The 21,834-nt window shown below is 47.2% G+C and overlaps 1 long non-coding RNA gene across 2 annotated transcripts; it reads left to right on the forward strand.

The window, feature by feature from the left end:
* Positions 1-3,090: 3,090 nt before the first annotated feature.
* Positions 3,091-11,905, forward strand: LOC127027406 (uncharacterized). 2 transcript variants are annotated; one of them, XR_007767799.1, is made up of 6 exons: positions 3,091-3,295; positions 5,656-5,828; positions 6,734-6,831; positions 8,305-8,373; positions 9,418-9,597; positions 11,688-11,905. It is a non-coding gene; the product is annotated as an uncharacterized LOC127027406 (long non-coding RNA). The 2 variants fall into 2 exon arrangements; XR_007767798.1 differs by lacking the exon at positions 9,418-9,597.
* Positions 11,906-21,834: the final 9,929 nt, after the last annotated feature.

Consider the following 21,834-nt stretch of genomic DNA (forward strand, 5'->3'; position numbering starts at 1 on the left):
CGCAGCGCGGTACTGCGGCCCGGCGTTCGCGCGCCGGGTCTGGCCCCTCCGGCGCGCCGTCGGCGGCTGGCGCATGCACGGTTCCCAGGAGCAGCATGGCGGCGCGCCGGGCGCGGGTCCTGCCGGCGGCGACGGCGGGTGAGCGCCGAGGCCACCGGTGAGGCGAGCGAGCCCCTTTGGCGGGTGCGGGGGTGTCTCCTGCCCGCTGCCCGCCCGGGGGTGGCGGGAGGGGAAGCTTCAAACCGCCCGCTGCGGCAGGCTCCCGGTCCGTTGGAGGCGAGCCGGGTCAGGGCAGCCCCAGGGAGTTACCCGGGAGCTGACAGAAGGGAAGAGGGGAAGGAGGCGGGCACCCCCCCAGGTGCAGGAACCAGGCGCCTCCCCAACTCGGCAGAGCTCCCCTGAGCCTCCCTCAGCCCCGCTCGCCCCGTGCAGCTGCCCCCAGCTCCAGCACCTCCCCTGAAGCCTGTCCCGTAGCCCCAGGCTGCCCCCAAGCCCTGTCGTGATGACGGCAAGCTGGCCCTCGAATGTGCTTGATTCTCCCCTAACGCGGGTGCCGATAGCAGCAGTGCAGGGAAAGAGGGACATCTCCAGAAGCCCCTATGGAAGGAGAGGCTCCGGCTAGGGGTGATCTACGCTAATAATGGTCGCTGCTGCTTCTTTCCCTCTCCCAGAGGCCGTGCTGAGGACGCGGTTGTTTGTTCCTCCCCAGGGGGTGCTGTTGACTGCACCCACCTCAGGCTTGAGTGGGTTGTCTCTGCCTGGCCTCACTCTCCTCCCAGCATGGGGGCAAAAAGGGACGGGCAGAGCACTTACTGCCTGTGGCCAGGAGCTGCCGCGGCTGAAGTTGGAGAGGCCAGAGAAAGGTAAAGAAGAAGAAATCGAAGGGCATCTGGCTGGCAGCTGCCTCCCGCTGCAGGCAAGAGAGAGCCTGTCTCTCTGGGTGAGGAAGGATCCCTCTTTGTAGTCCGCAGCAGGCCAGACCGCCAGTGTGCACTGCAGGGTCTGTATTTGTAACCCAAAGTGCGGTATGGCCGCGTAGTGCACGAGCGAGCGAGGCTATGTGTCTAGGAAGCCTTGTCTTGTAAGAGCTGTGAGACACCCATGTATTCTTTTAGGTGGAGGACAGCCAAGTGACTGGAGTTACTGAAGAGGAAGGGAGGAGAGGAGAAAGAAGCATCTGACCCATCAAAGTCTCCCACCTGAGGGCTCCTGAGTGTGTGAGGGACAGTGGCTTGCAGTGTGTCTGTGCTGATAAATCACTGGTGCTGAGTGGTGTCTGCTTGTAGGAACCTTTCCAAAAGTCAGCACTGGGCCTGCTAAATAAAAGCTCGCAGTTTTTCTTTACTACAAATCTTGCCATTGCCCATTTGGGCTATTTGCTGTTTTCAAAAGTATAAAGAGGAACAAGAGGGATTATTATGCTCTGAAGCCACTGATAATTAGTGTGGCTGCATTCCCTATTCACATGTCAGGTACCAGACCTTTTGTTATTTCAAATGTGGGGACATGATTTTTGCTTGCCTTCATTGCAAGCTGAGGGAGAGAAGAGCTGTGCTGCCTGTGATCCAGATCTCAGGTCTCTGGCAAGTAGTTCTGTTTCGAAAACAAACTTTGACAAAGAGCAAAGAGGAGGAAAATGGACTTCTGAGTGTGGTATGACCTCAGGAAAGCTTCAGTGTCTTCATTTGACTAAGTATTTTACTTGACAAGGTCTTTCTGCTTCAGTAAAAGGGGCAGGCAGCTCCTGAAATCAGTGATGATGCAGCGAGTATAAATTTGATCCTTGTAATCATATTTTCAGATTTTCAGTAGTGTTTTACATTTTGACATCAGTAGAGCTTAGATGATTTACATCTACTGTAGGTCTGGAGCTAAATTTTTTTAATTATGGCTCTGCCTCAAAGATTGTTGATGCCAGGAGGCTCTGGATGAGCTTTAGGCTTTCACAAGTACAACTTTTGTATGAGAAAAAGCTGTTTCTGGGATTACTGTGGGCGAATGAGAGTGTGTTTGGTGTTTCTGGAAAGAGTGCATCTTTATAGATTACTGATGTGGCAGGCTAGCCATCAAGTGAAAAGCAAAATTCACTGGGAAGGCGAAGATCTTTCCAGAAACCTGAAAGGAGCAGTAGCATTATTATTCTGTAATCCTGAGCTGTTTGATTCCTATCTGCAAGGAAAAAGATTATATATGATTACATATTATATATTATTATATTTGATATATATTATTATATTTGATACTGGCATGTTGGTTCTGCTTCAGAATGTGAACTCTGCAGCAGCAAGGCACAACCTAAAGCCTCATCTTTTTAAGATTCTGCTCCTCCCTACTTTGTGGTAATAAATGTCTGATCCCTTGCTTGTTAAGGGACAGCACGGCAAATGGAAAGGTTACAACTAGGAAAATTCTGTTGTGCTTTGTGGGTTTATTGCTGCCCCAGCAGTTTGCAGATAGGACAGTGGGAACTACAGGCTTACAGGTCTTGTATAATATGATTGTACAGCTTTTTCTTTCAGTACATGCTGTCCAGGAGAGAACGGAAAGTGAGAGCTGAGTTGCCTTAGAGTTATTTCAGCTCCTTCTCCCTTTTATTGTGAGGAGGCACCGGAATGCTTCTTGCCTCTCTCTGCTGGTGCATCCCTCCTGCACCTTCCTGCTTCTGCAGGCTGTCTGCTGGCACACCCCTCTGCAGAAGCTTCGAGGGTCTTTGGGCAGCTTAGAGGAGTTGAAAACTTAAAGTTGAAATGTAAATGTTTAGGGCAGTGGTTTTTTTCTGAAGTATGTATATGTGTACACTTCAGAATATATTGCGGTATTTGCAGTACCGAGAAATGAATCAAATTCTTCTGGAACTGCCAATCGCAGGCTTCAGCAAGTGCCAGCGCTCCTGAGAGCTGTGCCTGGTGCTGAGGCAGGAGTGAGATGCTCAAATTTGAGAGCCATTTTCATGTCTCTGAGAGACATTATTTCATGTTCTCTGGACTTGGCCTATCACTGTGAGAGGCTAGGCAAATATTTTCCTTCCCCAGGTAACATACATGTTGTCTAGCTGATCTCTAATTTCAGATGTCATCGTAGGCCTTTGGTAGAGCCATACACAGTGACACATAGGTCCCCCTTCTGCATGAATTAAACTGATTTGGCACGTTGATGTGTGGGTTATTTGAGTTCTCCTTTGCAGTACAGATGTACCTGTGATGAACTTCATTACAAGCATACTGCCCTGTCATCTAGCTACCAAATGCCAAGATGCGTCCAAGAGATTGAAGCCAAAGGCAAATATTATAAAGAGGTAAAGCAAGGAAGAAAAAGTTCAGAGAAGAAAAGAAAAAGTTCAGAGAAGAAAAGACCAGATTTGCAATGTGAACTATGTTGTCCAGCATTTCTGTTTTTGACTGTTGAAGGCAGCAAACGGGAACAGAATTGTGGCTTTGTTAGAAGGAGTTATACTGGCCAGTGGCAGCAAGCCACTAAAGCTTCCTCCTTTGTTTACTATCGTCCGATTGTTGTACATGATTGAGGCACCTTCTGGTGGCATGGTAAAAGGGATTAGCTTAAGCCATGTCACTTGGGGTTCAAGTAGAACATGTTTTCCTCCATTCGTGAGGCAGACCAATAGCTGCTTTACGGTGGCGCTAGCAGCCTGATTGCTTCAGATATCAGTATCTTTGTAACGCTTATTAAAATAGGTCATGGATAAGGCAAAAAACAGACTCCAGGGGAAAGATCTTTCTTAACAGGTGTAACAGAAAGGGCAGGTACCTCCTGTGCTGTGGCCTTCTGCGCCTGCAAGAAGAGCAGGGAGGAATGGAACAGACTTCATGAGGAGCCTGAGCAAGGGGCAGCAGGGGATGCCATAAGAATATATAGTAAGGAGATGCCATACCTGGCATGCAATGAGAGGGGAAATACCACAGAGGAAAGGCAAGCTGGGTTGGTGAGGCTGGCTGGCAGCCAGCTGCAAAAGCGCAGGTTGAAAGGAAAGGATGGAGTTCTCTCATCTTGATTTCCCAAGGCAGTGCTTTTACATCTGCGTTTATCAGGCGTGCATTTCTGTACTTTGGTGAGACTGTTTTGTTTTCTCCTGTCCTCTATTTGATACTGCCATGAGGGAGAAGATTTGCAGAGAGAAGAAACTGGAAAATTAAATTCTTTCCCTTGTTTGAGCACTGACAGACAGAAGGTGCTTTTTTCTGTTCTCAGTGGTCCTGGGCTGGCAGGAGGACATAGATCATAGAGCAGCTCCAAAGAGGGACTTCAGCTCTTAGGAATTTGTTGAGTAACCTCAAGCTGGCTTATGAAATAGTGATGCTTGGTTTTATATCTACTTTTTTTTGCCAATTTATGATGTTTAATAGGAAGATATTTTTTTATCTGCTTGGAGTAAAGGTTCAGGGTTTTAGTGAGTCACAGGCTAGGATCAGTCAACGTGCCAGTGCCATTAGAGGGAAAAAAGAAAAAGCCCGTGTGAAGCTGTTTCAATAACAGTATGCTTTGTAAGGCAGAAGTCGTCATGCTGCTGTTCTTCTCAGTTCTGCTCGTACAGTAATTCGCCTGGAGTACTGGTCTCTTGTTTTGGAAACCTCACCTGGAGAAAAGTAAAGACCAATCTAGTCAGTCTGCCCAGTCCAGACAAACTATGAAAATCTTGATTTGAAAATCCTGCCGGGAGAGGTTGAATGAGCTGGTTTCATTCACGTAAAGAATAGATGTATGTGATCATGTCTTAGTATTGCAGAACTCGTCTGGAGAGGGCACTGCTGTTCAAGGTATTCCTTGTACATGGTAAATATTTGATCCTAGGGATTATTTCAGTAGTGCTGCTCTTTGTTTTAAATCCATATCCAATTTTCTCAGTGTCCTTTTTATTTAAAAAATGTAAATACCATGTGTATCCATTCAGCATATCCACAGATACACAGTGCAACATTACGTATAGAGTGATTTTGATATTAATTGCATCCGCCCTAATATGTGAGTTGCCTTGTACATGCCAGTATCAAAGCATACTCTCAAGCTGTTTGTACAAGGTCGCAACGTTTTGTAAATAGAGACAGCTGATTCTCTAATCCAGTCCTTAAAATCCTATCCGCTGGGAGCCAGTGCCAGGTGGTAAGATTCCTCTGTTATATTGTACCTAAATACAACAAAATTGACAAATGCCAGCAGCCTGCTGAGAAAGACCTGCTGGGAGAGCCGACAAGCATTGGGTTCTCTCGAGGCTCAAGTGGGTAGTTTCCTTGTTGGAGCAGAAATAGACCGTTACATTCCTCAGGGTGAAATCTTTTTTTGCTCAACTTATTCAGGATCAAAGTAGTTTTTTTTTCTGTATCTTTCAGAAGTAAAAGGTTGAAAAGTAAATTGTTTGGTTAAAGCTTTTACCTAATTGCTGAAGTTTCTGTCAAATCTAGACTTTCCGATAGAACAGTTAGATAAGCAGGTAGCCTTTAATGAAAATAATATGGATGGCAAGTTTTGGCATATTTGAAAATTGATACACAGTTAAGAGCACTTTGGCCATGAAAACGTTGCTCACTTGTTAGAGGCAAGGGTATGATTAAGGCCAGTGAGCAACATAGTGCAGAAGTCAAGAAAATGAAGCATAAGCCATAAAGTCAGAACCACGGACTTGATCTGTTCAATTGATCACAGGAACCCAGCCAGGAAATCTTGCCACCAGCCGCTACTTTGAGAAGGAGCCAGCAGCTGCTCCTCAGAGGACTCCGTCCAGATGCTTGCTGGGAGAAGGACACAAGAAAGAGATCCAGTTTCAGATGCGGTCTTTGTTCAGCTTTCTCAGTTTGGTTTCCTAAAGGGCCATTTTGGTGAGGATGCCTTGTGATTTTGTAAAGCTGTGGACAAAAATGTACGAGAAATATACATTCTGAGGACAACAGAATAGAAATGCATGGAGAGCTGTGTATCTGAGATTCCCCTCCTTTTCTGGTAGCGGTGTCTGGGAAATGAGAGAGTTGTGTATGGTGAGAAATGGGAGCACGAATTAGTTGTCTCCTTGGGCAACTTGAAGGCTGATGTCTGAAAGTCTGTCCTCTCCCGTGAGGAGAGGGACTTGGCTGATGTACCAGCTTACCGTATTTTGCCTCTAGTTAAAATACACACATTCTGTGGCAGCCTTGCTAGTGTGCTCCTAAATGCTGCTGTAACAAAAATGAGAGCGTTCTCTGCCATACTTGTGAGACTGCTCTCAGAAAGATTGCATGGGTTTTTTCTGTTCAGCAAAGGGCAATCCATGTGTGCGGAGGACATTTGCTCACAGGAATTAAAGGGCTGCCTGGGCCAAACTAAGTTTTCAGCTGTTCACCACGAACTAGGTTGTGCTAGGGGATAGTTCTCACCGATATCAGAAAAAGTGGCGGGTAGCACTGCACAGACTCTTGTTTGTAATCAGCTGGGACAGAGTTTAAAGCAGTCTCCAGCCTCCCCTAAACTCTGGGGCGAGGGAGTCTTTTGAGTTGCTCCGCATTGCCGCTGAAATGGTCCTCAGTGGAGCTGCAGTACATCTCCTCGTCACTCGAGCACAGTTCCCATTGGCATTGGAATTGGTGTTTCAAATGCCAAATAATTGGTATTTCACGTGCTGTTACCCAAGGACTTGTTTTGGGATGAAAACCTCGTCGGTCCCGTGTCGTGTAGTTTTCATTGTGGAATCTTTTTGTTCATTCCCTGACGCTGGGAGATTCTGACAGATGCCGTTATTCCTTTTGCACAGGCGGATGCTGAAGTTGTGCTCAGCACCTCAGAATACCGCGACTGGATTACAGAGGGCATGTTTCTCACAGTTTTCTGTCCATTTCTAGCAGGACAAAGGTACCAGCCATTTCTCTGTAGTTTGATAATATTGATAGCTACAGCTTGTTCCTAGATAAAACAGACCTTAGTTTATAAAACCAGCGTTACCTGATTGAGAAATGAACGTTTTTCTTACATATCAGTATGACCCAAATGCTTATATGCTGTACTGCATTAATGAAGTGATTATGATAAAAAGAGAGGGGCAATACAATTAACTTTTTCAAATCCAAAATTCATACTTTTAGTTTCGTAATTCCTTAGCACAGTAAGGATGCCACAGCATTTTTGTGAAACAACCCATTTTTAAAGCCTGCCAACTTTTATATGTAACATCTTGCCGATTTCTCAAGCAAGAAGGAAAGAAAAAAGGAGGAAAGATTGATTTTTTTTTTTTTTTTTTTTTTTTTTTTTTAACCAAAACCCCAACACAGCGAGCCCTGGCCAAATAAGGACTTAGAAGCCAGTGACGTATGAGCACCAGCAGCTGCAATGTAGTTTGCTCTGGGAAGAAGTGAAGGGGACATCATTGTGCATACAATATGAATTGGACTCCAGATCTCCCTCATTATGTTAATTGCCGTATCGGTTGCACTGGAGATGTCTGGAACTGTTTGCATTTTCTTAATTAACAATTCCCATCAGTTTAGAATGCAACAAAAGGGATGCAGGGGTGGGGTTGACAAATTTAATAATGTCTAATGAAGTCTGTTTGAAAGGCATACTTTAAATCTTAGCTCTCCAGTGTTTGCAGAGAATTTTGATTTCTATTTGTTCAGCGGTAAGCAAATATGACAAGAAACTGCTCTCAGCTGATACTTTTTGCTAGCCCAAATGAGGAAGACTCGTCTTAGGAATGATCAAAATGAAGTGATAAATTTGTAGGCAAAAAACCCCTTCAAAGCTGTGTGAATGGTATCTCTGTAAAGTATGAATGGTTTCCACAACAGGCTTGCAATACAAGTCCTTTTAGGCAGTGATACTAGAATTTTACAGCTGGGAAGAGAAGAGTTGGAGTGCCGAAGTCACATAGCCTTGATGGTATCAAGACCAGATTTTAGAAAGCCCAGGGTTTTCTAGATGTTTAGAAAGTCCTGCTAAAATGCATGTATAATATATTAGGCTATTAAATACCTCTAAAAATGTGGACCCTGGGGAAAAAAGGTGAATTCATATATTATGTATAGTACATCAAATCTAAATCTTTTTTTCTATGAATATAGCATCTGTTGGAGAAGAGCTTAATGTATGTCTTCACATCATGAAGGAGGAGTCAGCTGATACATTAACTCAGTCTTGCTAGTGTAGTAATCTCAGGAGTGTTTAGTAAAAGGAACACAAAAAAATCCCCAAAGGCATACAGTTACATGGCTAGAGATGAGTCTCTCTCTCAAGACCTTAGGAGGTCTCAAGACGAGGAGGTGGCTGAATGGATTTTGACCTTGTTTTCCACGTTCATGTAAGGTCAGATGTTTTTATTTTGTATTTCAGGCAATTTCTATGCAGTGTTACCAGATGGGGTGATTTAAAGACTTTTCACTAGTCCTTTGGCCGTAAAATGTAAGTACAACTGAGGAATTTGTATTAGAGTGTTTTCGGTTTTGAATGGAAAGCAAGTATTTTTATCAAACTGACACAGCATATGCAAAGGACTGTGATATTTTTTGGTCACTGAATGGAAGAACCTGCCTCCCCGAAGCACGTGCCTTTGCACATGATTTGTACCACAGCATTGTTTCAACTGTATTTGATAATCATAACAAGATTGAAGTAACTGTTGATAATGAGTTTAAAAAAACACACTGAGGATGCAGTACTATTTGCAGCATGGCAAAGAAAAGACTTTAAATTGAACAGGAACAGATCCTATACTGGAATGAATAACATTAGTTATAAAGGATGCACTCAGGGCAAAAATTCCATTTGACTTACGGTAACAGGAGGCAGCTTTACAAAGGCAAAGCTCTCCAAAGCAGAGATTCATTAAATTAATTCCTGAAGTCAAAGGAGGAAGGCAAAGAGAATGGGCAGGAAAAGGGCTTTGTGGAATTAATAGTCCAAAAGCCTGATAGTATTTCTAGATAGTGCTAAACCATTTTGAAGATAAACAGCCAAAATCATTAGTCAGAGCCATCTCGTGGATTTGGAGCTGCCCTTCCACAGGATTTACTAGTGGTGTATGTGTCTAAATCATGACCAAAACAAATGGTGGCTGAACTGAAGAATCAGTGCAAGCATTTGTTTTGGCATTTTGTGCACTTCCACTAAAAAAGTGTGTTGGGGGAAATAACAGCTGTGGGCTAGTGGAAACCAAATTACAAAAAATATTTTCATAAAACACCACCTCAGTTTCAGAAGATGTTTGGTTTCAATAGGAGTTAGCAAATAGAGACTAAAAACCTGCTGAGATGATGCTTGTTGTCTTTCAAAAGGACCTCTAAATATCAAAGGCAGGGAGCTCTATGAAGGAAATATGAAGCACATGTAATTTAAAACATAAAATCTGGTATTGGCCTTTGAAGCTCCTCGTCAAGGCAGAGCATGGTTCTGATAAGCGGCATGTGCAGTTAACATGTACTGTCTGTGTTCTTCCCCTTTTGCAAGACCTGATGTCCCCAGTTTGTGCCAGAAACTTGAGTCTGCCCCTGCTGCAGTTTCTGCATTGATCTGCAGACCTTGTCCCATGGGTCCAGGTTGGGACAAGCTGCTGGAGGATTAAAAACTTGTCCTGCTCAGCCAGGCACTGTTCCCCGGATACTTTGGACACTGCTTCAGGAGGAAAGGGTAAAAAGCATGTGCTGCCCCTGGCTCGTAGGGGGTGTGGGGTGAAAGTTACAGTGGCACAAGAGAAATAAAGCCTGAATGGCCAGAGCCCAGTGATACCACTGACCTGCCCCACAGCACCAGGGCTGTGCCTCCTGTGAGGCTTGCCCCTAGCCCCAGTTCCCAAGCACTTCCCCGTAGGGTCTCAAAGGCACAGGGCTGGGGGGTGGTTCTTCTTCCTTGCCCCTGTCCACCAGACATTTCATGCAGGGATGGGTTAAACAGGTGTCTCTTTCTGAGCCCTGAGAAACAGTTTTAAGTGGTGTTTTCTGGGCTTGAAACAAGCTCAGTGGGTTTGGTTGGGGGCTTGAAACCAGAGGCTACGTGCTGTGGTTCTGAAGCTCTTCAAAAACTAAGACCTGCATTTTCAGTGCTTGAAAATGGAGGCTAGTCCTGTATATTTTGGGGCTCAAAAAGAGATTAAGTGCTGTGTTTTCAGAGCTTGAAAAGGGAGGCCAAGTAATTTCTTTCTGAAGCCCAGAAAAAGACCAAGTCCTGTGGTTTTGGGGCTCAGAAATAAATTAACTCCTTTGTTTAGACTTGTTTAGAAACTAAGTCATGTGTTTTCGGGGCTCAAATGCAGAGGGTGAGCGCTGCCTTTCTGAAGCTCAGAAAAAGACCACTTCTGCTTGACACAGAACCCAGAGCTGCCCGCCTCAAATGCCCCTCTGTGGGAGTGCCCAGGGGAGCTCACCGTGCCCGGGGGTTCCTGCTGCCAACGCCCCTTCTGCGAGACACCATGAGTGTCGCGGGAGCAAGGAGCCCAGCCAGGACGTCCCCGCTCTGCTCCCCCGGCCATCCCCAACCTCGGCTGCGCAGAGGCTGCTGCTGGCAGCTGGGACTCCCATACTCCTCCCACGGCTGCTCCCTGCAAAACCTGTTGCTGAAGGCAAACACCAGTTTTGAAGACGTTCCCTCTCCTCCTGCACCGCTCTTGCCACTGCAGGCTGAGGCCCCGTTTCATGCATAACTTACCGGTCTCAGCCACATGCCAAGACCATACGTGAGGTGCCCCGGCAAGGACAGATGTGACTCTGGGTCACTGGTCTCCTCCTTTCCCAGGAGACATGTATTCACCCTCCAGGCAGGCGCTAGCTGTAGGGGACCTGTGCTGTAGAGCAAGACAAGCGGCCCCATCCTGCTTTCTGGTGGAGCGATCCAGGGACGACCTGGGGATGGCAGCCTGTTTCCTCCACCCCACTGGGAGCCAAGCCTGGGAGCTGCTGGCTGAGATACACCCATGCGCGGGGAGCGCTCGTACTCGCTCCTGGGCCACGGCTGGCGAAAGGCCTCATCCATCCCCTGCAGGTGCCCGAAGGCCTCTCCGCATGCACGGTCTCCCCATGGCGACAGCTGAAAAGAGAGCTATTTTAACATGGACAACAACCCTCACATCATTGACCCCTAATCAGTCTGCTGGAAAACAAGCAGAGGAGACACGTGGGGTTAGGTATATGAAAGCTCGAGAGAAGGATCACGGAGAACAAAATATTCCAGCTGAATGGGGACAGAGACAGCTTATCCAAACATTAACCCCGTCTGTAACGTGTGACTAACTGATGCCTTCAAACTAGCATTGCTTTCAAGGGTTTCAAGCAAAAAATAAGAGGATGTTAAAAACCATTGCATAATTGCAAGAACTGCTAAATTCAGTTAAAGTATCAGGTTTATGTGTTTCAAAAGAAGAAAGGGAACCCTGTGGAAAGAGCCAGGACAGGGGGACTGGAGAACAGTCATTGAAAAACATGAGCTAGGCAGTGGGTTAAAGTGCAGAAACAAACATGCCATTCGTAGGCCCCATCGTAACCCAGGACACCTACAGAGAGGTAACGTAAATCACTACACGTCACCCTCTTAGCTGCTCCTGTCTGCCTTCTGTCACACAGAGGTCATTGTCTGTGCCGGCCCGGCAGAGCCTGCAGCTCTGCAGTACTCGGCTTTGCCTCAGCCACTCCGGTTGTCTCATCCTGCGTGAAATAGGAAAGGGAACAAATGCATCTGGAACATGAAAAGGGACAAGTATAACACTTTCCTCCTCTTTTATGTTACAGACAAACTGCCACGGCTGTGAGCCCACGTTAAAGACAAGAGAAAATGTTGATCAACCAAGATGATGAACACAAGATCCAAGGTATTTCTGCCTCCCAGGAGAAGCCCTGTTTCCTTTGGCAGGGAAGGCAGCACCTGCTCTTACAGACTGTCCTTGTGAAAGCAGCGAGCATGATCTACTGCCACTGTATTGGGCAATATAAAGAATGAATGGGATCAGTCACCAGGACGATTTCTGTGGGGGGGTGCCAGGAGTGGGAAACGGGGGGTGATTTGGTGCTGGGGGGAGAATCAGCCTGTGGGAAAAATGGGAAACCAACATCACCTTCCCCTCCTGTGGCTCCCTGTGCTTGTCGCCCTCATCTCATCTCTCCCCCAGCCTGCCTCCCTACGGCACAGCCCCGTACCCGGGGCAGGCCTGCCCCATGGCTCCCCAGGGATGCCCCCACCCGCGGATACCATATGTGCACCCCCTGGGGCGGGGCAGGAAGGGAGGCAGCAGCGGTAGGGGACCATCGGCGGGACTGGGGCAACCCCTGCCCCGGGGCTCCGCACTCGTACCCAGCTCTCCCCGGTTCGGGATGGAACGGGGCCGGACACACCGAGGAAGCGCCGGGACGGCTCCTCGCGGCCGGGCAGAGAACAGCACTCGGCCCCGGTGGACAGGGGCCGGCAGACGAGCAGCAGAGCGGGCACTACCGGTAGCCCAGTGGAGTGGGACCGGCGCGGCTCAAGACGCCGGAGCGGAAAGGACGGAGAACCGGCCCCCGAGGGAGGATGAGTCCGGGAGCGGGCAGCGGGCGAGAGCGCTGGTGCCCCCTCCGGGCAGCACTTAAGTAGGGGCGGGGCCAGGGGCGGGGCCGGGTCCCGAGGGGGCGGGGTGCTCGCTGGGTGTCGCTGCGGGGCGGGCCGTGCGGCAGCCGGAGCTGCGCCGGGGCGGGTGAGGGGCCGCGGGCGCGGCGGGTCTCGGAGGTGGGATCCCCCGGTCGGAGCCTCCGCGGGCGGGGTCGGGTTCTGTTCTCCTGCGGCTGGTGAGGGCAGAAGCGGCCGTAGGCCGAATACTGCCCCGGAGTCCGTCGGGGTGTTTTGGGGCCGAGCCGGTGTTCGGCTGGGGGAGCAGGCGCAGCCCCATCCGGCTCTCAGCTGCTCCTCGTTGGGGCCGGGCAGCCTCTGCCGCTCCCGGCGCTGCTCGGGCAGCGGCGGCTCGGGGGGGCTCCTGCGGTGCCGGGCGGGTCCCGGTGCATGCACGGGCGGGGAAGGGTCCCGGCTGCCGCCGCCGGGGGTTCCTGGAGGCGGGCTGGGCTGCACTACCGGGGCGGCTGGGCACGGCTCCCAGCGAGGGTGCTTCGGCCTGGGGGGGTGTCCTGGTTTCGGCTGGGACAGAGTTAACTCTCTTCTTAGTAGCTGGTACAGTGCTGTGTTTTGGATTTAGTGTGAGAATGATGCTGATAACACACTGATGTTTTAGTTGTTGCTAAGTAGCGCTTATCTTAGGCTGAGGGCTTTTCAGTTTCCCATGCTCTGCCAGCAAGCAGGTGTGCAAGAAGCTGGGAGGGAGCAGAGCCGGGGCAGCTGACCCGAACTAGCCAAAGGGGTGTTCCATACCATGGAACGTCATGCCCAGTGGTTAGCTCAGTTGGTTAGAGAGTGGTGCTAATAATGCAAAAAGGTCGTGGGTTTGATCCCCAAATTTCCGGTATATAAACTGGGGGGAGTTGGCTGGGAGGCATGGATCGTGGCTCTGGCATCGGTCAGCAGGTGGTGAGCAATTGCATTGTGCATCACTTTTTTTTTTTCTTCCCCCCGTTCCTTTTTTTGTTATATTCCTTTTCATTACTATTATTATTATATTTCATTATTACTATTGTTGGTATTATATTTTACTTTAGTTATTAAACTGTTCTTATCTCAACCCAAGAGTTTTACTTTTTTTTTTTTTTTTTTCCTTTCCTCCTCCTTACCCCACTGGGAGGGGGAAGGGGGAAGCGGCTGCGTGGTGCTGAGTTGCTGACTGGGGTTAAACCACGACAGGGGGTTTGGGGTGTGGGCCTGGCGGTGCTGGTGATGCCAGAGAAATAAAGCCTGAAACGGCAATAATAAAGCGGTGCCCTGCCTGTGCTGGTGCTTCCCTGCAGAGGCGTGGGGCTGGGTGCTTCGCAGTTCCAAAGCACGCCCCAAAGCTGCATGTGGGGCCCTGGGGGTGCAGGGCTGTGGGGTGGCTACGCTCCCCCCACCCTTCAGCATCGCATATGGGGACTGCAAAGGGGGTCAGAAAGCAGACAGGGTGAGCTGGTTTGAGGCTTGAAAATGGAGACCAGGTCTTCTGTTGCTGGGGCTTGAAGCTTGAAAATGGAGACCAGGTCTTCTGTTGCTGGGGCTTGAAAACAGGCTCATGTGGCTGATTTTGGGGCTCCGAAACAGATTGAGCTGTGTGTCATCAGGACTGACAGAGGGAACCAAGTCATGTGGTTTTGGGCTCAGGAACAGAGGTCAAGTGTGGCATTTCTGGGACTTGAGAACAGGCTCAGCAGCTGGGTTTTTGGGCTCAGAAATGGGCACTGAGTGAGCTGGTTTGGGGGTCAAAAGCAGAAGCCAGTTTGGCTGTTTGTGCAGGGGGGTGGGAGGCTATTAGGGGCTGTGGGGGAAAGCAGGGGGTGGGCAGGGGTCTGGAGTTGGGGGTCTGGTCATGTTGGACCCCAAAGTTCAGGAGGCTGGCATGCACCAGGCCAAACTCAACATCTGAGGTGGTGTCTGGGGGGAAGGGTATTTTTCAGAACCCGCATGCCCTCTTCAAGTCCACCTCTTCTTTGTACACTGCTTAGAGTAGTTATTAATAATACAAACTGATTAATCAATATTTATACGATGTACAGCTATGATGTTTAATAGTAATACTGAAGTTATGACAGCAGTTGACTTATGACCTTGTCAAAAGCCCGGACTGCTGCAAATAGCTGGAGCTTGTAAGGAGAAGAAGCTGAAAAAAACTGGGGCTTCACTGCAGAGCTGGGGTTTCAGTTAGCCAGAACTGTAGCAAGCAGGAGCTGGGATGAGATGAGGTGTCCACTGTCTGGAGCGTGCATTAGCCAGAGCCAAAATTACCCGCAGCTGTAATGAGCAGGAGCTGCAGTTAGCTGGAGTGTCTGTTCCCTGGAGCATCCATCGGCTGGACTGCGCTCCCAGCACGGCTGAAGAGCGGCCGGGCGCAGGCAGGGCTGTCCCCAGCAAGGAGCTCCGAGCAGCAGGGAGGCGAGTCGTCCTTCTGCCAGCGGAGAGCCCGGCCTCTTCCCTCGGGGATTAAATCCACGCCGTGCATCTCTCTCTGCATGGAGGGTCTCTCCCGTTCCTGTTCCCGAGGGCAGAAGTGAGGTGGGGGTCCCCCGGCTCTCCCGGGGCAGCCCCGCTGTGAGGGGGCGCAGGCAAGGCGGCAGCACGAGGCAGCGGCGTCTCCTCGGTACCTGGCGAAGGGGAGAGAAGCCGGCCAGCTGGAGCTCCTGGGGTGCGCGGCCCAGCCCTGCACGGCCCCCCCGGCAGAATCCTCCACTGTCTTTTCACCGTTGGCTGGGTGTGACAAACAGGTTCGTTTTTTGCCTCCTCTTTTCCCAGCGTCACCTTCTGTCTGACATGAAGAAAATCCTGTATGGATTATTCCACTTGCTGCTCAGGTAATCACACGTATGGGGCTGGGGGAGCAGGGAGAAACATTTGCGGATTCCAGGATGCTACGGATAGTCGACATCAAACCCAGAGAAAAGGCAAATTTGCTGCCAGTGCAGAAAAGCTGATGAAAAATTGCAGTTAACGGAGCATGCCTCGTTCCTGAATTGGTCCCTTGGTAGTTATGAATGTTTTCCTTTCAGGTAAAAGAACGAACTTTCATCTATGATAAATTAAGAGCTGCCTGTTACCTTCTTTAGGGTCAAGTGTTTCTCTTTTGTTTGTTCATACTAATTTTATGGGCAAGTTGGAAATAGCCTTTTATATGCATAACTAAACTTTTAGTAATATGTGGTGTCAGTATAGTTAATTTTTGAGCACCTAGATGCCAGTAGAAATGTAATGAATGAAACATGATGGAAACTGATGTTTAAACTTGATTTATATTTGATTTTTTTTTAATTAGAGTGTTGATGGCATGTTGTCCTGTGGCTCAGTCCACATTCTGTTCTGTGGAGCCTTCAGTCTAGGACTTTTATGTAAAAAAAGTTTGTCCTTCCAAAAAAGGACTAGTCATTCATAGAATTGAGGTGTAGACTTGGAGAATATCTTAAGTACATGATCAGAATTAAAGCCAAATTTCACTTAATGTTGCTGCTGTTTGTCTTCACTTCCATTAATTTCCCAACTGCTCCCTCATGGTTGGGAGCTCTGAATCATAATTTTTTTCAGTCTCTAACACCTCTTTTTCCCCAAGAGGCGCTACATTTAAAAGTTAATTAGTTTCCTCACAAATGTGTAAGTCGATAAAATTGAGTTATGATTATTAAAACCACAAAAATGACACCAGTCTTACAGATCTGGACTATTTCTGAACATTATTCATCACATGCAAATGTCATTGGGATCCAGATCATCTGCACTTCATGCTCTGACAAGACAATATGCTGAGATAGGGATGAGCTCTGAAAGAAAAAAGAGTTACAAGGTCATGAGTGAGTTTGTTTGTTTTGTATGTGTGTGGGTTTCTTTGTGTGTGGTCTTTTAAAAAGAAGAGTGCAATGTTGACTGGTGCCAGCATGCAGAGCTCTTTTCCTGCCTGACCTCTCATTTTCTTTTCTTTCACTCCTCTTTCATGGCTGTAATTGTCATCTGGATAATTTTAGAAGAGCAATTAAGTTACTTGCCTGTGTAAATGTGCTGGTAATACCAGGAAGGTAAATGCTTGAACCAGTAGTGAATAACTTGGCTGCAAGTAAAATTTCTGGAGGAAGAAAAACAGTAACAGGAAGCAAATAGCAAGTTACCAAAAAATTTGTGTGTGTCAAACACATCAAAGTTTTATTGCCAAATGTTGTTTGGCAATATATTCCAAATGGCTAGTTTTGGTAAATGTACATTTTCAGGAAATTCAGGGTTGTTTGTGGCAAAACATGTCCCTCTGTTTGTGTCCTGCTACATAAATAGCATCAGTCAATAGCATGTCCAGTAGCAGGGCTGTTGTTCCCTAATCTCAGTATTGCCACAGTAGTGCTGCGATATTTAGGCCTAACAGATGGGTTTAGGAATGGAAGGAGAATTCCTGTTTCCTGTAAGGGCTATGAATGCTGACCCTTTTCTCTGTCTGCTGCTTTCCTGTGCGCGCCATGAAGCTGTTTTATTTTTCTCCCTTGTTCTTGGTCTAGCTGTTGCTGCTGTGGGTTTGCAATTTGTGTTACTATGTTTTTGTAGAGTTCTAGTTATGGATCACTTCTGCTGTGGCAAAGTGTCAAGATACAGTTTTCAGTTTAAAGCTTCAGAAACTACATTCACTGAAATCAGCGTAGGTGAAACTGATCTGGCGCGTGCAGCTGTGCTCGCAGGGATGCTCAGTGGCTCCCCATCAGAGCAGCAAGGTGTGTGTGGGCATCCACAGGCTTGTGCTCGGGGTCTGAGAGCGTGCTGTGGTTTTGCTGTTGGAAGATGGAATAGAGCGTGTGCCTGTTAAATCTAAGGACAGTCAAAAGCTGGGAGGGGCTGTAAGCAGGTTTGGTGGCACAACTGCAGTTTTAAAAGATCTTGACTGTTTGGAGAAACAGCCTGGAAAAAATAATTCCATTTTTGCAAGGAGGCAGTTCACAAGGACAGATGGGTTGCTGTACTCTTTAACAAAAATATTCAACTTGGGATGTATAGGGTGAGGAAATCTTGGCTATACGTGGGCTTGAGAAAACGTATGTAGATATTTATGTCTGTCACCAGTGTGTATCTGGGAAAGTGAGCTGTAGTGAAACTAAAGCTGCCAATGAGTCAAAAAAAGGCATGGTTGTCTAAAGAATGCAAAAGCTCTAGTGGCCTGTATCAACAACTGTACCAAAGATGATGCAAAATACTTTTCCTCCACTCAGTTGTGGTCTTCACAAACCTCCACAAAAAAAGGAAGCTTTAGATTCCTACCCAGCTTTATGCTAAAGGTTTTTTTTTCCCCTCTCAGCTGAATGTCAGCTGCCACCATTTCACCACAGTCACCCTTTCTTCTGCCATGAAAGTACAAGACAAGATGGAAAGAATCCATAGCGGTCTTTAAGTACAAGGTATGTCTACAATGTGTGTCTGCATTTTTCCTAAGGTACTTGTAGTATGAACTTTAAAATTAACATTAAGAATGTGCCAACTCTCCTTCTATAGTTTTTCCATGAAATACTTTAACACAAATACTAAAAATAAGGTCTGTTCTGGAGCATGTTACGCCTATGCAAAGCTTACTTCCCTCCGTTTATTTTCTCTTCCTGAAAGCATAATCTTCTGTTTCTGCATGCTTGCTATTAAATGATACTGTGAAAATAATTTTGTACTAAAAGAGGAAAGAAACTGTTCGTAAGAGTTCAGAAGAAACAGACTCTGTTTTCGTGGTAAAAGCTTTATGCTTTTTCAGTCAACAAGTTTTTTAAATATCTTATAGTAGTACTCGAAAACCTTACTGAGATGCTAACATCTGTACGAAAAGTAATCAAGGTCAAAGAAGTGACATGGACAAACCAGGACAAATTGGCGTTGCTTCTGTGTGTTTTCCAGGCTTTCCCAAGAAGCATTAGCAGCCTTGTAACTAGTGACAGTGAGTCCTGATGTGTTTTTGGTGAGTTACTGCTTCAGTAATGTCCTTTTTACTTAACCTACAGTGTGTAATTTTTTAGTTCAGGTGGAAAGAGATTTTCCAGAATGGAAATCTCTCATTCAAAGAAGTTGCATTTTATGAACTTTCCATCAGAGCAGATCTTCAGAGATGATGTACATGGCAGCAGAAGTCATCAGTAACAAGACATTTCACTCTATTTAAAAAAAAAAAAAAAAAAAAAAAAAAGAAAAAAGTAAATTTCCTTCCAAAGACCCAAGCACAGCACGTCTTCCAAAAGTTGATGGCATCACTGGTCTTTGGGCTCTCAGTTGTAACAGTTGAGATATCATAAAAACATGTTCCTCTGTGTGCTTCAGTACAGCCAAAAGCATTAGCAAATCTGCCAGTCCTTTTTGGTAGCCTTATGTATTGCAGCACGGGGGATTTGACACCCCCCTCCCACCCACGCCAAAGGAAAACCATATGAGGGATGTCGTGTCACTGATTTTTTTTTTTTCTATGATTAATGAAACTTTAAAAAAAGTTAAAATTCTATAATTTACAGACTGACTTGCATTGTTTAAACTGTAACTGCCAAATAGCTGTAGTATACAATTTATTAGGTGTATTTAAGCAGTTAGGTGTTTGTTCTAAATCTTTAAAAAGAGAGGCAAATGAATGTTTGGGGTTTTTTTTCCTGATGTTTTGACAGAGTGCTCTGAAGTACTTTTTCTGTCTCTTTCAATGGTGCATTTCCCTGGCAGTTCAGTAGCATCTCTCTTGGGCACTGCAGCTGGCCAGATGTCCCTCCTAATTGTGTAACACACAAAAAAACCCTAGTCAAATTGTAACTGTATTTTGGAGACAGATAGTTTAATGGTATTAGTTCACTGCCATGCAAGTTAAATTAATGCAAAAGGAAAAATACTTGTATAAGTTTTTATTGGATGTACATAAACATACACACCTTTTCACTATGAAGTGAATTACTGAGATTTGTTTTTATTTTTCGTTTTACTCTTTAAAGTTTTACACTTCACTTTTCAGCTTTATTGACCAGGCAAGATGTGCAGCGGCGCAAGGGCTGTAGCTGTTGTGGTGGATCTGTAAGTGTAGAGTCTGATGATGGTATGACGTTGTCCTGCAGCCTCACAGGGTTATCTCCCTGCATCACTGCTGTAAGGAAGGGATGAGACATTTTCCAGCACCAGCAAGAATGTTTACTTTTATGCTAAGAATGTGTTCAAAATCGTATCAATTAGTCTTAATACTGATTTTAAGTGTTCAAATGACTCTAGCTTTTAAAGGATGCGTTGTATTTTGAGCTGACCTGTTTACCTAGAATCCTCCTTTAGCTCAACTACTATCCTATCTACTTCCTTCTGTGTTATTTTTTAATATGCTGAAATATAGTTTGGGATTTCTGTTTTTCAGATGCGGTGGTGTAAGCATCTCGTGATGCTCAATAGATTCCCCCCCCAGCCCAGCTTTGCCTGCCGGTGGCTAAGAAGACTCACCGTAAGGGGCCGGCCCTGTGCCTGGAGGCTCCTGGCTCTGTCTGCAGCGGGTGCCCCGCAGGTGCGGCAGCAAGGGCTGTGTTGGGGGGGAGAGTCCGGGGCCGAGAGGGACAGGGGACGTCTGTTGCCCTGGGGAGCCCCTCCCAGCGTGGGAACCGATGGGGAACATCACAGAGCAGAGCCTGAGCAGGAGAGGGGGCACCATCCTCTGGCGTGCTCCTCCCCGCCCCCTCCCGCAGGGCAGCTTAGAATATATAAGTCTAAACAGATAGAATATATGATAAGTATAAATAGATAGATAGGTCTAAACAGATGTTATATATGATAAGTGTAAATAGAAAATATATAAAATGTATATATATTCCTAAATATATGTATGTGTAAATAGATACATAAGTGTAAATGTCTATGCTATGTAAGTTTTTTAAAATGCGAAGAAACTCTATTTATAGAAAGGATTTAAAAACTTGACACCCCCCCCCCCCCCCCCAATCTCTCTATTGAAGATACAGGAGTGCTTTCAAAAGCTGCCACTTCCCCCTTCTCCTTTTCCTCCTTTTCCCATCCCAATTTGGGGCTGATTCCCCCAAACAGGGACTTTCCCCTGCGGCACCATGCACACAGAGTGGGAGCTGCTGCCATGGCACAAAAAAACCCAAACCCCCTGATTCTGGGTCTGTAATGGGGGAAAAACCCCAATTTGGGGCTCCTGGGAAAGCCAAATCTGCCTGGATTTGTGCAGCTGGAAAGCAAAAAAACCCCCCCATTTTCATGCACAAAACCAAAAGCAAAAATCACCAATTTCTATGTTGTGGAAAAGCGCTGAAAAACCCCAAAATTGAATATTTTGGAAAAGCAAAAATCCCCCTATTTTTATATTATGGAAAAAGCAAAAAAAAAAAAAAACAAACCCCAAAAACCCCAAACAAAAAACCATGCCAATCAGTTTGGGGAAGATTTGGGTTGAAATGCTGGCAGTTTGAGGGGCATTGCTGGGGGTTACCTGGTGTGGGTCAGTTATGCAGAGTGGATTATCTCATGTGGGTTATCCCAGGTGAGTTATCTGCTATGGATTATCCCGGGTGGACCCCCTGGTGTAGGTCATCCCCACGCATGTCCCCCCATGCACCTTTCTACCCACACCCTCTGTCTGTGTCTGTCCCCCCCACTTCGTGTCCACCTCCTCTCCCCGTCCCCCCCCTTGGCGTGTCTCTCCACCCTCCCAAACGCTTTCCACAGAAACGTCCCCTGTGCGAGGTTTTCCTGTGACACGCCCCCTGCATCCCCTGCCCTCCTACGTCGTGCCCCCACTCCCCCCTTCCCTGCTCTACTCCCCCATGTTCGGCACTGCCCCCCCCATAACGCCTCTGCTTCTGGACTCCTGGGGTGCTGCCTGCACCCCCCCACCTGCCCATTGCCCCCCACCCATTTCCCTGCACCCCACTCCCATCCCACTCTCCCTCCTGCGATGTCTTGGATTTGTGCTGGAAACAGCGTTGATACCACAGGGACGCGTTAGTTATTGCTGAGCAGTGCTCGCACAGCACCAAAGCCTTTTCTGCTCTTCGTGCTGCCCTGCCAGCAAGCAGGCTAGGGTGCACAGAGAGGTGGGACAGCTGACCCCAACTGACCAAAGGGATATTCCAGACCATAGGATGTCATGTTCAGTAATAAAACTGGGGGGAGGTTAGCAGGGGGGCCACTGCTCAGGGACTGGCTGGGCATCGGTGGGTTGGTGGTGAGCAATTGTTTTCATTTGTGTCACTTGTCTTGGGTTTTATTTGTCTCTGTAATATACCAAAATGCCTCTTTGCTTTCCCTGTTTCACATCTAATTACTTTGCATGCTGGAGGGTGGGTGTTAAGTAACATTGTGCGGTGT

Source organism: Gymnogyps californianus, chromosome Z, assembly GCF_018139145.2.
Source record: "Gymnogyps californianus isolate 813 chromosome Z, ASM1813914v2, whole genome shotgun sequence".
Taxonomy (NCBI): Eukaryota; Metazoa; Chordata; class Aves; order Accipitriformes; family Cathartidae; genus Gymnogyps; species Gymnogyps californianus.